At 39.9% G+C, this 5,000-nt stretch overlaps 1 non-coding gene across 1 annotated transcript; it reads left to right on the top strand.

Moving 5' to 3' along the window:
* The first annotated feature begins 3,832 nt into the window (after positions 1-3,832).
* Positions 3,833-3,904, top strand: Trnac-gca (transfer RNA cysteine (anticodon GCA)). The gene has a single exon. It is a non-coding gene; the product is annotated as a tRNA-Cys (tRNA).
* Positions 3,905-5,000: the final 1,096 nt, after the last annotated feature.

The following is a 5,000-nucleotide window of genomic DNA, read 5'->3' on the forward strand; positions in this document are numbered from 1 at the left end:
TCATTCGTGACGCTCTTCAATCTCAGAGAGGCAGCCGCTACCAGATACACACACACACACACACGCACACACACACACGAGTCTCACCTTTCTTTCTTTCTCTCTCTCTCTCTCTCTCTCTCTCTCTCTCTCTCTCTCTCTCTCTCTCTCTCTCTCTCTCTCTCTCTCTCTCTCTCATAATAATTAATGTGACAGCGGCGTGACGTGAAATATCTAATCAACGTCCATTTAACAAGTCACGGGGAATGCAAATGAAAGCTCTCTATGACTTAATCTTTCTCACATTAGGGAAAGAATTTTTTATTGTATTATTCTTTTTATCGCTCACTCTTCCGTTTTTTTTATCTTTCCCCTATTTTTATCTTTTTGTCACCCCGTTTTTTACCGCTTTTCACAATTTTCTCTTTCCCTTTTATCCTTCAGTTTGCCCTCAGCGCTCCTTTCATCCCTTCCCTCTCCCTCGCTCCCCCCTCCACCTCCCTTCGCTACATGTCCGCAGGAGGAATAGAAGGGGAAAGAGGGTTGGAGGAAGGGAGGGAGGTAGGAGAAGCAGAAGCAGGGGGGAAGAGGAGAAGGAGGAGGAGGAGGTAGGAGAACGAGATAGAGAGAAAGGGGGAGAGGAGTAAGGAAGATGAAGAATAGGAAGGGGAACAAGGGAGGAAGAGAAAATAAGAGGGAGAGGAAGAAATGGAACAAGCACTGGGAGAGGAGGTGGGAAGGAAGAGGAAGGGGAACAAAGGTCAGAGAGGGAAGGATGAAGAAGACGAGGGATAGGAAGAAGGGTAACAAGAGACTGATGGAGGGGGAAATGGGGAGGAAGAGAAAGGAAGAGGGAGAGGAGGAAGGGGAAAGAGAGACTGCGGAGGAGGAGGAAGGAAGAAGGGGAGTAGGAAAGGGAATGAGAGAGGGAGAGAGGGAGGAAGGGGAAGAATCAGACTTATTCTTTTTCATCTCCTCTCTTTGTTTTCCTCTCGTCTTTTAGTTTTCCTCTTCAACGTTGTCTTCTCTATTTTGTCATTTTTTTCTGCATTGTTTTCCAGTTTTTCTCTCACTTTTTGCTCATTTTGGCGGCAATTATTTTCCAGGCCTTTCTCTTCTGTTTTCAAGACTTTTTATTTTATTTTTCTATGTTTATTTCTGCCTTCTGTATTTTCTTCCTTTAGTTCTGTCTTCCATCCTCGTCTCCATGTCTGATATCTTTATTCCTTATTTTTTTCCATTATTTGTTATTTTTTTCTTATCATTAAAATTAATCTTCTTTTTTTCCGTTATCACTTAAACTCAATCCTCCCTTTATGTATTTTCATCCTTTTATTCCTTTTTTTATCATTTCTAGCCCTTATCTTTATTTTTTACCTTATCTTACGAGTTACTGTTCCCGTTTAGATTTTTTTCAGACAATCTTTCGCTTCTCATCTAGTTCTGCGATATATTTCTTCCCTTTTTGTTTGTTTTTCCCTCTTTTATAACTGATTCTTCCCTTTTTCTCATTCTTTCCAGACATTTGCTTCCCTTTTATTTCCTTTTTACAATTTGTTTCCACCGTTTTGCATTTTCCTCTCGTGTTTCTTCCTCCTTCATCTCTCTCCTTCATCATTTTCCTCCTCTGCGCCTCCTCCATCAAGCTGTCCCTCCTCTTTACCTCATCCTTTGATCATATTCTTCCCCTACTTTTTTTTCCTTTTATTTTCAAGCTTTTTCCTCCCCCCTCTCTACCCTTCATAAACTTTATCTTCGCCCTCTCACATCTTCTAATCTTTCTGTGTCATTTTGTTTCCCAATCTCCGTTTCAGACTATTTCCCTCTCTTTCCTAACTCTACCTCCCTTCCTGCACGTTTTTTTCTCTTTCTCTCTCTTTGTTCAACCTTATTTATCCTCTTTTCCTCCTCTTGTAATGCTATCTCCCTCTTTTTCCTATCTTTATCTCCCATCCTTCATTTTTTTCCTCTTTTTTCCTCTTTATTTAACCTTAGTTTTCCTCTTTTCCTCCTCTTGTAATGCTATCTCCCTCTTTTTTCTATCTTTATCTCCCATCCTTCAAATTTTTTATTTTATTTTTTCCTCTTTATTTTACCTTATTTTCCCTCTTTTCCTCTTTATTTTACCTTATTTTCCCTCTTTTCCTCTTTATTTAACCTTATTTTCCCTCTTTTCCTCCTCTTTAATGCTATCTCCCTCTTTTTCCTATCTTTATCTCCCATCCTTCAAGTTTTTTATTTACTTTTTTCCTCTTTATTTAACCTTATTTTCCCTCTTTTCCTCTTTATTTAACCTTATTTTCCCTCTTTTCCTCCTCTTTAATGCTATCTCCCTCTTTTTTCTATCTTTATCTCCCATCCTTCAAGTTCTTTATTTTCTTTTTTCCTCTTTATTTAACCTTATTTTCCCTCCTCGTTAATGCTATCTCCCTCTTTTTTCTATCTCTACCTCCCATCCTTCGTTTTTTTTCTCGTTTTTCCTCTTTATTCAACCTTACTCTTCAAACATTTTTTTTTCCAATTTCAACTCCCTCCAACTTCTTTTCCTCTTTTTCGATCTCCTTCAACTTGTCTCAGTTTTTCTTCTCCCCTCGGTTCTTTTCTAACTTTTAACTCCTTCTCTCAGACCTTTTTTTTCTCTCCTTTGTATTCTCTCTTTGAGCTCTTTACCCCCTTGTCATCTCTTTCATTATTTTTCTTTCTTTTCCTTCTATTTTCAAGATTTCTCTCATTTTTACTTCCCTTTAACACGTTTCTACTCTAACTTTTTTTTTTTGCTTTCCACTTACATGCTCAAATTCTTTCTATCTTTCTACCTATTCACTCAACTTTCTTCTCCCTTTCTACCTTCTCGTTCAACTTCTTTATCCCTCATTGCTTACTTTTTAATTCTTACGAGTACACTTATCCAACTTTCTTCTCCTAATCAATCTATTCATCATATTCTTTCTCAATCTTCTGCCCACTCGTTTAACTTCCTTCGCCCCCATTAGCACTATACTTTTCCAACTTCCTTCTCCCTATTAACCTATTCGCTGAACTTCTTTATCCCTTTATACCTTCACGTTCAACTTCCTTCTCCTAATCAATCTATTCATCTAACTTCTTTCTCAATCTTCTGCCCACTCGTTTAACTTCCTTCGCCCCCATTACTGTTCATTATCCATTAGCACTATACTTTACCAACTTCCTTCTCCCTATTAACCTATTCGCTGAACTTCTTTATCCCTTTATACCTACACGTTCAACTTCCTTCTCCTAATCAACCTATTCGCTAAACTTCCTTCGCTCTTTCTACCATTTCGACCACTTCCTTCTCACTATTATCCTATTCGTTTAGCTTTTATCCAGTTCTTCCTATTCGTCCAACTTCCCTCTCCCTATTAACCTATTCGTTCAACCTTTCTCTTTCTTCTCATTTCTTCAACTTTTTCTCCCAATCAAGCCATTCGGTCAATTTCTTTCTCCCTTTCTCCCTATTCGTTCAACTTCCTTCTCCCTTTCACCCTATTCGCTCAGATTCATTCTCTTTCTACCTATTCGTCCAACTTCATTTTCCGTATGTCCCTATTCGCTGAACTTTTTTCCTTTTCTGGCTATTCGTTCAACTTCCTTCTCTCTATCACCCTATTCGCTCAACTTCTTTTTCCCTTTCTGCCTATTCGCTCAACTTCCTTCTATCTATCAATCTATTCGCTCAATTTCATCCTTTCTACCCACTCGTTCAACTTCTCTACCTATCAACCTATTTTTCTCCTTTTCTATTAACTCAACCTCTCTCTGCCTTCCGCCGTCACTTGCTCCTTATCCCGTACCATCACACGCCCATTCAATCTCTATTCTATATCCTCGCGGGGGTGTAGCTCAGTGGTAGAGCATTCGACTGCAGATCGAGAGGTCCCCGGTTCAATCCCGGGCGCCCCCTCTTTTTTTAGTCTTTTTTTTGTGGTTAATTTAGGGAAGCCTGGTACGTCTGTTTGCAGCTCCCATGATCCCCAGCTCGGTTCCCGTAGGCTTCCAGTAGCATTGTTGCTGCAGAAAAAAGAAAAAATGTTTTGGCGTGGTGGAGAGAAATACGGTGTGGGCGGCGTGTAGGAGTGGCTGGTACATCTCTCTCTCTCTCTCTCTCTCTCTCTCTCTCTCTCTCTATTTAAACATAATATCTCTCTCTCTCTCTCTCTCTCTACTCTCTCTCTCTCTCTCTCTCTCTCTCTCAAGAGCCTCTCTCTCTCAAAACTATTTGCCCATTGTTGCACTCTCTCTCTCTCTCTCTCTCTCTCTCTCTCTCTCTCTCTCTCTCTCTCTCTCTCTCTCTCTCTCTCTCTCTCTCTCTCTCTCTCTCTCTCTCTCTCTCTCTCTCTCTCTCTCTCTCTCTCTCTCTCTCTCTCTCTCTCTCTCTCTCTCTCTCTCCTTTCTAGCAAAACTTGATCTTTTATATAATTCGATGACCAGAACAGAACGGCGTATTCTAGGTGTGGTCTTACAAATGCTAAATATAATCTCTTCATAAGTTCGGGTGATTTATAATCAAAGTTTCTTGAGATTAATCCTAACATCATATTGGCTTTTTTACTCGCCACAGAACATTGATCACTCATTTTAAGAGTGTTACTGATAATGACACCAAGATCTTTTTTTTGTGTGTGTGTGTGTGTTTCGCTGAGCTCATGTCCTTGAAGCTGATATTTAAAGTTAGGATTCTTTTCACCTATGTGCATTACTTTACATTTATCTACGTTGAAACACATTTGCCATTTTTCGCTCCAATCGGCAAGTCTTATTAAGTCTGATTGAATGTTCTCGCAATTTTTACTGTTCGTTACCGTACCTCTTAATTTGGTGTCGTCGGCGAATTTGGCTACTTTTGACAGGATATCAGTCTCTAAATCGTTCACGTAAACTATGAATAGTGTTGGCCCCAGGACCGAACCTTGGGGCACGCCGCTGGTTACAGGTTGCCAATCGGATGCTTCACCATTAAGAACTACACGCTGTTCTCTGTCGGTGAGTCAGTCATGAAT

This window comes from Eriocheir sinensis, chromosome 13 (assembly GCF_024679095.1).
Source record: "Eriocheir sinensis breed Jianghai 21 chromosome 13, ASM2467909v1, whole genome shotgun sequence".
Taxonomy (NCBI): Eukaryota; Metazoa; Arthropoda; class Malacostraca; order Decapoda; family Varunidae; genus Eriocheir; species Eriocheir sinensis.